The sequence below is a fragment of the Pinus tabuliformis genome, chromosome 9 (assembly GCF_031772625.1).
Source record: "Pinus tabuliformis cultivar Carrire ecotype Pingquan chromosome 9, CPIR1, whole genome shotgun sequence".
Lineage (NCBI taxonomy): Eukaryota > Viridiplantae > Streptophyta > Pinopsida > Pinales > Pinaceae > Pinus > Pinus tabuliformis.
In genome coordinates this window covers 1,310,471,567-1,310,483,117 of record NC_142307.1, presented here as the reverse complement: position 1 = coordinate 1,310,483,117, position 11,551 = coordinate 1,310,471,567, and the positions used below count along the sequence as shown (strand labels likewise).

Genomic DNA, 11,551 nt, shown 5'->3' with positions numbered 1-11,551 from the left:
TGTTTCTTTATTGCAAATAACTAAAACAAAGCAAAGAATGATATCACTTGAATCTTCCTCTTGCTGGCTCCAAGTGGAACCGTCCTCCAGGTTCGTCCAATCCCAAGTCTTCAAAAGGATCCTTCCATAACTCACACAAGGATATCTCAACTAGTGAAATGACATCATAACTTAAGGAAACAAGTATTTCCTGTAGTGGGGGAAGTGCTGGAAGCACAAGGATTTTCAGACCTGATCAAGGATAATCTCAGCAGAGTAATTTTCTCTCTCTTCTCTCTCTTCTCTCTCTCCTTTAAGCCTTCCTATTGAAGCCTTTTTATACTTCTCCCAAAGTAGTTTTTTAGTTGGGAATTCATTGGGAATAGTTGGGGCAACGGGCACTAATGGGTAATCAACAGGTAAAACCCGTGATCTCCGCCCAAAATTAAGGAGATTTAATTTTTTTAAGTGTTTTAAGACATATACGCAAGTTGGGTATACACTGGTCCACGTACACACGCGTTTAGCTCAAGCAATGCCGCGTACAAGGAGTAAAACACTATTTTTTAAGTATTTGGACCAAGTCTGGAAAGAGGGGTTGCCCTAGGCCATAAATGCAGCATCAGAAATATCAAGAGTGAGATTTGGAGCTATAACAAACCTAAACATTCCACAATTGATCATTGTATAACTTTAAGGCACATCATTGAAAAAGTTTGGGGGAAAAATGAAGAAATATTTTGTTGCTTTGTTGATTTCAGAAAAGCGTTTGACTCGGTTCCTAGGGATAATCTTTGGCACAGAATGGAGGAACTTGCGGTTCCTAAAACTTTTGAGAGTCGCTATGCATAGGCTGTATGAAGAGGTGAAAGTCAAAATTAGAACTTTAGCAGGGATTTCTGAAAGATTTAGAAGCGATATCGGGGTCAAGCAAGGTTGCCCACTGTCTCCTGCCCTTTTTGGTTTATATATCGACAAGCTTGAGGAGTGGTTAAATTCGCAAGGAGGTGATGGTATCTATTTGGGCAAGTTTGTTATAAGGCTTCTTTTTTATGAAAATGACCTGATTTTGATTGCTAAATTGGCTCTTGATTTGCAAAAGCATTTATTATCCCTTGAGAATTTTTGTAGAAGTGTGGGGATGCAAGTCAATATCCAGCGAAACCAAAGTAGTGGTCTTCTCTAAGAAAAGAAAACATAACCAGCATAAGTTCTACTTTGAAGACAACATTCTGGAAGAAGTTGTGGATTACAAATACCTCAAAATTGACTTCAGCAAAAATCTAAGCTGGAATGGTTGTAGAAAGAAAAGAACTTTGCGGGGTTGGAAAGCATTTTATGCTTTTCAAAATAGGTGTTGAGAGGCAGAGTTATAGGACTGAAAAACCATTCAAACTCGTTTTGGGCATCTAGTGATTCCGGTGATTCTCTATGGTTGTGAACTATGGGCCAGCAGTACATCCGACATGCAATGGAGACAAATTGAGAAAATTCAGAAGCATTTGATTACAAACAAATTTAAGATTAAAAGTGTAGTTCCTTATGATATCTTATAGAGTTCAGGCTTCTGTGATCCATATCAAGTTTGTGAGAGATTTTCGGCGTAAACCACATGGAAAACCATTTGTCGACGCATTTCGAACCAACTAGTGTGGTTCATCGTCAGGACAAGTTGAAGAAACAGATCCAGCCTAGCAAGTTAAATAGTCTGAGCAGAGCCTCCAACGGCTATCTTGACCAACGACTAGTTTGACTCTAGGACCGGGGTCAAAATTATTTTATTAATTTAATTAGCAATCTCAGGGATCAATAAATATATATATATATATAATTAATGGGTGTTAGTTCAAAAAATATTATAAAAATAATAAGTTAATTAGAATTTAAAGGAAAACCAGGACCTTATAATATATGAATAAAATGAATAAATATATAAATTAATTTTATTAAAAGAATTATTAAAAATTATAAGTTAATTAGGGCATTATAATATTAGAATAAAATAAAGTAATATCCAAAGGGATGCTAGGTTAGTTAGAAAATTATATAAAAAGTATAAGTTGATTAGAAATTAATTGGAAAATTAGTTATGAAAGGGACCTTATAATAACTTATATGCATAAAATATATAAAAATAATTGAGAAGGGTGAGTATTTAGAGGAATTATTAAAAATTAAAAGAAAATTAGTACCAAAGGACCTAATAAGTTATAAGAATTGAGAGAATTAAAGAGTAAAAAAAAATTAATAAATAAATAAAAACAAAAATAAAATACAAATACAAATATATAAAGAAAAAAAAATTAATTAATTAATTAATTAATAAAAACAAAAATAAAATTAATAAATAGATAAATAAAAACAAAAATAAAATAAAATATGGATGCCTTCCGTTCCTTGATATTCTTATTTCTAAGAATAGTGATGGTTCCCTCGCCCATCAAGTTTTTCGGAAGAAAACTCATACGAAGCAGTATCTTCATGCCAGTTCCCACCATTTCCCGGCTCAAAAGATGGGTGTTCTCAATACCCTTGCTACGCGGGCCCTAAGGATCTCAAGCAAGAAGAGCTTTGAGAAAGAAAAATCCCATCTGCTTGATGTCTTTGTTGAGAATGGTTATAGTAGATACATGGGTGAGAGGGCTTTCCTTAAAGCTTCCAAGAATTCTCTGACTAAAAAGGAACTGAAGGAACGAATTCCAGGTGTCCATCTTCCGTATGTTCAGGGGGTCACTGATAGAATTGGAAGGATTCTCAGGAAGCATAGTATCCCTGTGACTTTTAGGCCCTTGAACACCATTCGTATGTCCCTCAGATCGATGAAGGATCCTATCGACCCTAAGGATATGAAAGGTGTTTATATGATCCCTTGTTCCTGTGGAACCCCCTATATTGGGGAGACTGGTCGCTCCATTAATCAAAGGATTAGCGAGCATGCAGCGGACCTTAAGCATAGGAGAGCTAAGTCTTCCGCTTTAGCTGAACATGCTGAGAAAACCAATCATCATGTTTGTATTGAGGGGGCTAGTGTTATTGCTAGGGTTTCGCATTTCCATCATCGTAAATTTAGGGAAGTGCTTGAGATTGAAAAGAGGCCAAGCAATCTCAATAGGGAAGATGGCTGGAAAATCAGTAGGTGTTCGGTCCCAACACTCCCTTCTTATGCGTTTTTCCGCCCTCCTCTTAGGTTATATATATATATATATATATATATATGATTTTATTTTATTTTTGTATTTATTTATTTATTTATTAATTATTATATATATATATATATAGTTTATTTTATTTTTGTTTTTATTTATTTATTTATTTTATTTATTTATTTTTTAATCTGTATTTTATTTTATTTTTGTTTTTATTTATTTATTTATTATTATTTATTTTTTCCTTTATATATCTGTATTTTATTTTATTTTTGTTTTCATTTATTTATTAATTAATTTTATTTTTGTTTTTATTTATTTATTTATTAAAAAAAAAATATTTTTATTTTTTTATTTTTTTTACTCTTTAATTCTCTCAATTCTTATAACTTATTAGGCCCTTTGGTACTAATTTTCTTTTAATTTTTAATAATTCCTCTAAATACTCACCCTTTTCAATTATTTTTATATATTTTATGCATATAAGTTATTATAAGGTCCCTTTCATAACTAATTTTCCAATTAATTTCTAATCAACTTATACTTTTTATATATTTTTCTAACTAACCTAACATCCCTTTGGATATTTATTTTATTCTAATATTATAATGCACTAATTAACTTATAATTTTTAATAATTCTTTTAATAAAATTAATTTATATATTTATTCTTTTTATTCATATATTATAAGGTCCTGGTTTTCCTGTAAATTCTAATTAACTTATTATTTTTATAATATTTTTTGAACTAACACCATTAAAAAAAAATTATATATTTATTGATCCCTCAGATTCCTAATTAAATTAATAAAATAATTTTAACCCCGGTCCTAGGCCGTTGGTCAAGATAGCCGTTGGAGGCTCTGCTCAGACAATTTAACTTGCTAGGCTGGATCTGTTTCTTCAACTTGTCCTGACGATGAACCACACTAGTTGGTTCGAAACGCGTCGACAAATGGTTTTCCATGTGATTTATGCTGAAAATCTCTCACAAAATTATGATATCTTGTTAAGTGAAACGAAGATTGCTCCTATTGAAGCAATTCCTATGGTGTGAGTAATAAGGTATTTAAAAAAAATTGAGCAAATGGAAGAGGGTAGATGGCCTAAGGTTGTCTTTAATGATAGATTGTCCAAGAGCAAAAAAACTTGGATGTAGCAAAATAACAAATGGTTTAGTAAATGGGGTATTTGCTTGAACGCATGTCCCATAAACACAAAGAGATAAAATCTTTTGTTATGGAAAAGTTCCACAAGCATACTTGGGATACGGAGCTAGGAAGAAAGAAAAATACTATATTGAAGTGTTTAATTCCACTCATAGTCATCAACCAAAAGCATACATAGAGGTCAACATTTCTTGGAGAACCAAAATTCTTATTGCTCAGTTAAAGACTAATTCTCATCAACTCCGTTGTGCTGGAAAAGGGCAAAGGAAGTGTGGGAGGAAAGAGTATGCATTTTTTGTTCTTCTAGAAAAATGGAAACAAAAAAACTTTTCATTTTAAAATGTTAGGCCTTCAAAGACAACAGTGAAAGTTATGCAAATACGCTGGCAGCTAGCTCCTGGGATAATCTATTTAACGAGTGGTTTGTCGAGAAGCTGGGAGCATTTATTTTGAAGCTTCACAAAAAAGGGCCGAATACATCAAGCAGATGAAGAAACAATCTGTCCCATAGACTATCTTTAGCCTCGCGGACGTTATAATTATTTCTTTCTTTCTTCTTTAAAACAAATGCTATTTTCTATTCTAACAAATGCTATTTTCTATTTGCAACGGTGTTACAATGAAATTTGATGCCATTACAGCTTGCTTGCCCTTTTGGCCACTTATTCCTACTCCCCCATATGCCACCTGGAGCAAGAAACATCATTTGCTCCATCACCAATAATGAGTGCCAATGGTGGATGCATCCTCTCAATAGCTAAGTGGAATCCTCATAGTAGGAGGCTCAGACCTGTAGAGAAAAAACAGATTCCCATTACATAAATGTTAGAAAATATCGATTAAAAGTGAGCTTGCCCAACTCCCTATCCCAACCAATCTTCCACCCTGTTAGATAGAATATCTTTCCCAATAAATTCATTGTGACAATTCTATCATATATGCCTGGTAGGAAAGCCATGGAAATGTCCTCTATCTCAAACGCTAGATTTATAATAGTCCTCACTCTTGAAAGCCAGGACAGCATTCATAATGCAAACAAAAGCTATAAATTTTAGTTGCTTTCGAGAAAAATACATTTTTGCAGTGGGGCTGTGTGAGGCATTAATGAGAACGGCCTAAGTGTTCTCTGAGAGGGTTTGCCTTCTCAGAGAAACATGTCGGGTTCTTGAAAAAAAAATTTAACCTTCCCTTGTTGCCTGAAACGCAGCCTCCTTAACAATTTCAGGGTTGTCAAAGTTTGGAAGTCTTGCCTAAATTAATAGCCTGATGTTTAGTAGCCAGGATGCTCATCTATGTCAAGATCGTAGCTTTGAATTTATTAAGCGATGAGAGACCTGTAATAGAAAGCCAGAGTGACACGTATTTTAGTTATCAAGCTACCATGTCACTTGTTAACTTACCATGTTTTTCAGGGATCCCTTGGTTGTCTTAAAAACCACGAGGGGAGGTGGGCTGGACCCAACCATTTGTTGCCACTTCATTTTAAAGAAAACCGGACAGTTTCTCATTTCATACCGCTCCTTTGTTAACTATCAACCAGGTCAAGGGGCGGCTAAATTAACCAATACCATCGATCGCTTTCTACTTGTTGGTGTCACTGGCCATGAACAAAGAATTCAGAAAATTTTCAACCTTCCTTCCAAGAGAGCTTAGTTTCTTGGGCTTCTCGGAATCCTCCCGAGTTTTGGAGGGTTGTCTTCATCTTAGCATAATCATCTGTAGGAATAAAAGGTTGCGTCTTCAACCTACGCACAGACATTTCGACAGAGGCCCACGCATCCACGTGTTACTAAAATTATTTTTCCATAGAAAGTTTGGCTTCAATATATAACATTAGTCCTCATTATACTTTCCTCCTTGATCTCGTGCGCAGGGAGCTAAAAGAATTCCAAGATCATGATTGAAAGTAGCCAAAGCTGCTTCACACTTGAGATGATATTTGTAACAGAGTATGACTCTTTTGGAGAAGTTGAATCATCATCTATTGTTGACTCTGACCAAATCGCAACAGCAGCATTTGAATCCCTTAAGTTGCAAAGGTTTCGAAGAAAATTTAGAAGCACTCTGTAGGTTTCCAAAATATTATTTACTGTTGGACCCAATCCATGTAATTTTGGAAGCTCCAACATATGAGTCCAACAGTAAATAATTTAAATTATGTTGAAGGCTTTTGCAGTTTCAAGGCTTCTAATTGCATCGCAGTTATGCTTCGACCTCTGTATGGTCTTCATTAGGGTTGTGGTTTTGCCCTGAAGCTAACTCATTAACAATTTGTTGTAATGTTGACAACTTCTTTGTCTTGTCAGACAACTTATCTTCCAGCTCTAAGACATCAGAAATTTAGTCTAGAGTTGTGCAGATATTGGAATTAATCCATAATTCTACTTCAAGCGATTGAATATCACCTTTGAGGCATCTTGTTCACATGAAGCTCAGGGATACAATAACAAGACCTCAACGGAGGGACATCTAACTCTCACTCGTTGATTTCTCCTTCACACCAACTTGTAAGGACTTTCTCCCAAAAATAGAATGAGAGAAGAGAATAAAATGACTCCAAGAAAAGCATCTCCACCGAAGGCACAATAGTAATTGAAAACTAGGAAGGAATTCTTCTAAAAATATCCATCAACACCCCGGAAAACTAGATTGAATTTGCAAATTAACAAGAAATAACTAGCATTCTTCAGAAGTCCACGGGGCATAGAATAGACGGTGACAAGGTATTCTGCTAAGGTACTCTGTGGTGAAATGTCACCAGTTTGAAATTTAGTTGGAAAAAAATGTCACCGGTTTGAAATTTAGTTGGAAAAAATCAAGCCATGCTAAGAGCGGGTGTGGCCCAGGCCAAGTGCAAATCACGCGTGATTTTGACGACTTAATTGCCCTAAGTCGTGGATACTCAAACCACAAGTTAGGTGTGCCAGTAATCTTGGTACTTGCATTACCTAACAAACAAACAAACAAACAAAAAACTAGCATTCTTCAAAAAAAAATTATTTGAGTTTGCTTCTTTGCAACAACATCTGAGAGCTGTATATCCTTGGCCACTTGCTGATCAACATTCCATGCAGAATTTTCTACACAGCAACTCACCTCTGGTAGATCCACAATAAGACGCAACATTTCCAATCAATTTTCATAACTTCCTTTTCCCTAGATGGCTTCGGTATCAATTGTTGACGTGATGCCTAAGAATTTTGCAATTTCTGCCAAATATTGAATCTGAGCTACCTCTTTATTACAGTCCATGCCATCACCTTGCAAATTCTACTACGTGAAGGGTGATTTTTCCCCTAGAAATTTGACTGAAAGTTTGAGATTTCAGGAAATAGGTAGCTAATGTTTCAAGTATATTCTCCAACGGGGGGTAATGTCTACCTACCTATGATGCACAAAGAACATGCAGACCACGTGCCTCTCCCTGCTTAGCGTTTGTTATCTATCTCTGCCCATCTCTGAAAATTGTAGAATCTAAACCTATAACCTGTTCTGAAGCCATTTCCTAAAGCATCTATGTTTATTCACAACTGAGAACGAATTGTTTATACAATTTGACAAAAATATATCACATATATGAAACTGGAAAACTGAAGTAAATGCTTTTATGAAAAACCTATATAATCAACCCTACAGTGTACACTAAGGTGTTCAACCCATGTAATCAAGATATGAAATTTTCAATGCAACCATGCTACCAGTTTTCTTCTTGAATGAGCCTTACTTTCACCTTTTGCAAGAATGGGACAGGAAAGACTGAAAAACGTAAAAAATTCTCATGAAGCTCATATTTACAAACATAAAACTTTGCTCGTATGAAAGTGGAGGTATTTGGTATCTTAATCAATCTTGACTCCATCCATATTGCCACTAATCTTGAAAGCTATGAACAAAAATATTTTGATCACTAAATACTATGTCTTTATCAACATGAATGATCTGTCTTTGTAGGATTTTGGTCTTCTCCACTTCTTGGATAATACCATGTTTCTCTTCGCAATTCTAATGAAGAAATTGAAATAGGCAATAAATTACCTTCAGGCTTCAATTTCTCTAAAAGCTTCAATTGAGATGGTTCTCTAGAAAATTTTATTCAATTCTAGATGTTCTCAATAAAATTTTATTAAGATGTTTCCCTTCGCAATTCTAATGAAGAAAATGAAATAGGTAATAAATTACCTTCAATTTCTCTAATAGCTTTCAATTGAGATGTTCTCTAGAAAGCCTTCCTCTAACTCTGATTCATGGATATCATGTAGAGGGGCTAGTTATTTATAAAATATAAGCTTTGTGTTTTCATGAAGTTGCTGATCAAATTTTAATGTAAAAGGAAATACAACTGGAATATCATTAAAACCTTTAAAAAACAATTGTAACTCATGCTTGTTCTCTCGTGAAGAGACAACAATATCCTCGATAGGTTGTTGATTTTTCTCTTTTGAAATAGCAATGCTTTCTTCATTTTCTTCGATTAGTTCTTTCTGGATGGTTGTGTCATCATGAAAATTTAAGACTTCATCTTGAAAATTCTTAGGAATATATTTTTCCAGCTCAAAACCTTCATGGCAGACATTACCTTCTTCATCATCAAGAACATCTACAAAATTGTCATCATAAAAATCATCAACAAAATCCATGAAGTAATCATCATTAATTAGAAATTTCTTAGATATAGGAGAAATGAGAGCTTGCTGATTTGAAATCTGAATATCTTCCATTGCCTTTCCTTTGAGAATGCAAGGCTATGTTTGACTTTCAAAATTCTGAACTGTAGAAAGATATACATCTGGCTTTCTTGCTCTGCTTGAACTTGCTGCTTTTCTAAAATCAGCTCCTCGCCTCCTCCTGCTCTAGGTAATCAATTAATTTGCTGCAAGCTCTCCTTAGCATTAGAAAACATCTGCCATAAAGTGGGAGGCTTTCTTTCTCTGAGATAGAAGGAAAAGTCAGGAAAATATCATGGAAATCATCCAACGAACTTATAGAGTTAGCTTCCAAGTCTCCAAACCATATTTTGCTTCTCCTTCCAAAGACTGAGTGAACAACCTCATGAAGACATCATCATGATGGATTTCAAAGAAATCTATGAAGGTTTGGAAGGCCGCCATATGTTGCTCTACTGGAACATCATTTTTACCATTAAGCTTGGGAAGATGCTTGAGATTTTTTGAAGGCATATCATGGAGGATAGATCGCAGTTCAAGTGGCTTATATCTATCTAAAACCCAAGGAAGAATCCTTGTAGGCTGGTCACAAGCTATACTAGTGACTGTAGAAGCTGGAATATAAGTCTTCTGTTCAAGAGAACTTGACAAGAGGCTCACCATTATTTTCAGAGAGATGAATCCATGGATAGTCCCTTCAATTTCAAAAAATTACAATAAAAATGCCCCTCAAGCTTGTTGCCAATCCTTGTAGGAGGACCACTAAGGTCCTGGTAGCCTTGCTAAATGGACACACACAAAGAAAGAACCCACTATCACCTCAGCCCAAGCACTCTCAGCCCAAGTCCTTGCTACTTAGGAATAACATCTCCTAAATAGCCAATGGAGGATTCCCTAAATATCCCCCGTAACCCAGTTGATGTCTAGTTCATTATAAAGAGTCAATGGGGTGGAGGTGTTCTCGATTTGTTTACTAACCTGTGTAAAATGGTACTAAAAACAAAGCAGATTTCTAGGGCAAATATTAGTAGCCAAAATATTTTAATGATATATTTATGACCTGTGTATTTTGGTCTACTAGAATTACCCTAACCAAATATGTGATTATTTATTGATTCTAAAATATGGTTAAAGAGTTATGAGTTAAAATTACCTTTTCTCATGTACGACAAAGGTAAAACCTGTGTAAAAATGCAAGGACAACAAGCTAATTTGTTGCAACACCCTACAGTTTATAAGGCTAGAGGTTGATTCTAGAGGCTTTGGGGTCTCCCCTCAATCGAATTTCAGTTGAAAAGTCAATTTCCAGCTAGTTTGAATTTGGTTTTCAAAACTCTCGGTAATGTTTAACAACCCAAAAATTTCCAGAAAATTAATATTCAACTTAAATGACTGGAAATTGAATTTTATTTAACTCTAATGTGAAAATGTTTGCGATAAACAAGTAAAGAGTTTAAGATTACAATTTCTAATGCAATATACTTAATTGTAAGCCTGTAGAACTTATTTTTAGTTGGTTGAATACGAAGGTCCAGTAAGCAAAACACCCCCCTTAATCTGGTAATCTACTACTAGAAGGCTAGATACAAGCATAAAATGCAAACAATAATAATTTGTACCTAAATGGGGATTAGATATAGCAATTTATTCAAGATTCCCCAATAAAATCTTGTTATAAATTAATATGACAGTAAAAACTAGCAATCAGAAAACCTATCCTAATGCAGAAAAATAAAAGAAATTTGGAAATTTTTGAAGAATTTATTAATTTGATTGTTGGAAATTTGTTTACTTGTTCCATGGAGTCTCACCCTTTGTTGGAGTGTGAAGTAAATATCTGTCTAGGTCACTATGCTCAGTTTGTGTCTAGGGAGTGGGCTTGCTCCTTCCAACAATTGCCCCTAATTTGGCTTAAGCCACCCTACAATCTTCGATTATCCTTAGGAGAAGACCTCTTATGTGACAAATCTAACATTTTTTCTCTATGTCGGAAAGATAAAAAGCCCTTGAGATAATAAAGCCTTCTAATAAAGGGTTTTAAAACCGTCAAACTGTTTATCTGCAAAACAAAAGAAAAACAAGTGGGGAACCATAGTTGTTTGCTTCCACGTAGCATATTAGCTCCTCAAAGGTAGAGAACAATAGTTTTAGGATAAATCTACTAACTATCAGAATGAAATTAGATTTAAAAAATAATTCAATACTCAATGACGATAGCAAGAAGAAAATTATGTTGAGTGTGTTCGCAGAATGATAAGTATGTGTTATCATTGATGTCTTCTTCTACCTAGCAGAATGTTAAGTAAGACTACTATTGAAAGCCTTAAGGGATCAAGTGGTGACCGGGGTGGTGGCAAAGTAGTGGTCACAACCCAAGTTGCTAAAAGCTGAGGAATGAGCACAAGGGCACTATCTAGCCCTCTCGCGTGGCGGGAGTGCAATGAATTAGTAGACCCCTGTGGGAACTAGATATAATGGTGAAGTGTTGATCTGCAACGATGTAGGGGTAAGCGACCTTGGGGTTGAATCCCATGATTTTGGCTCATGGTTCCATGCGAAAAGGAGACAAACACTAGGAAATGTGAGTAAATAT

The 11,551-nt window shown here is 34.9% G+C and overlaps 1 pseudogene; it reads right to left on the bottom strand.

Moving 5' to 3' along the window:
• Positions 1–6,127: 6,127 nt before the first annotated feature.
• Positions 6,128–9,012, bottom strand: LOC149153357 (AUGMIN subunit 7-like; annotated as a pseudogene).
• Positions 9,013–11,551: the final 2,539 nt, after the last annotated feature.